At 37.1% G+C, this 1,107-nt stretch overlaps 1 protein-coding gene across 3 annotated transcripts in view; it reads left to right on the forward strand.

The window, feature by feature from the left end:
* The window catches only part of Tesk2 (testis-specific kinase 2), a 165,249-nt gene that overhangs the window by 46,814 nt on the left and 117,328 nt on the right, over positions 1-1,107 (forward strand). The gene's annotated exons all lie outside the window — the stretch shown is intronic.

A 1,107-nucleotide genomic window follows, 5' to 3' on the forward strand; every position in this document is an offset into this window, starting at 1 on the left:
CTTACAGGTGTTGAACTTTATTTTAATTTCCTGACTCAAGTTTTCTCTGAATACTATATACTTGAATCCTAAGTCTGATTTGGCAGATTTCACAGATATAATTCCAAAAGAACAAGTAGCAACAGCAAAGTAGATAAATTAAACATTATCAAGCTGGGTGTGGTGGCACATGACTATAATCCCAGCACCCTGGGAGGCTGAGGCAGGAGGATTTCAAGTTTGAATGCAGCCTGGACAACTGAGCAACTTAGCAAGATCCTGTCTCAAAATTTACAAAGTGCCAGGGATGTAGATAATACTGAGGCTCTGGATTTATTCCTCAGTGCTATAGTACCCCCCCAAAAAAAAAACAAAACCAAAAACAAAAAACCCTATTAGGGGCTAGGGAGATGGCTCAGTGGAATAAGCGCTCCTCTGGCAACTGCAAGGGCCTGAGTTCAATCCCCAGTTCTGAAAAACAACAACAACAACAACAACAACAACCACCTATTAAAGAGATGGGGGGGCCGGGGAGATGGCTCAGTGGAATAAGCACTTCCCTGGCAAGTGCAAGGGCCTGAGTTCAATCCCCAGTTCCACCAAAAAAAAAAAAAAAAAAAAAAAAAAGAGATGGGGAGATAGCTCAGCATTCTAAGTACCTGGCTGGTAAGGGCAAGGACCTGGGTTCATTCCCTGTACTGCATTTGCCTGTAATCCCAGCACTGGGGAGGCTGAAACAGGAGGATCACTATGAGTCTGAACTAACGTAGTGAGACCCTGCATCAAACAAATAAATTTAAAAACCTATTAAAATTAAGATCTTTTGTTAAAAGATCAAAAAATCAAAATATATTATCAACAAAATTTACAGAATGGGAGAAAATGTAGGAATCAATGATACAACTCAATAAAAGATAACAATTCAGAAATGGGCAAAACACTTGAATGGACAATTCTTCAAAGATACACAGATGATCCAGTAAGCTTGAATAAAGATGCTAGGTATTGCTAATCATTTGAGAAATATAAATAAAAACCACAATGAAAAATCACCGCATAGTCACTAGAATGGCTATAATTATAATAAAATATTTTATTTTTATTTTTTTATTTTTATTTTTTATTTAT

This window comes from Octodon degus, unplaced genomic scaffold (assembly GCF_000260255.1).
Source record: "Octodon degus isolate 3935 unplaced genomic scaffold, OctDeg1.0 scaffold00107, whole genome shotgun sequence".
In the NCBI taxonomy this organism is placed as follows: domain Eukaryota; kingdom Metazoa; phylum Chordata; class Mammalia; order Rodentia; family Octodontidae; genus Octodon; species Octodon degus.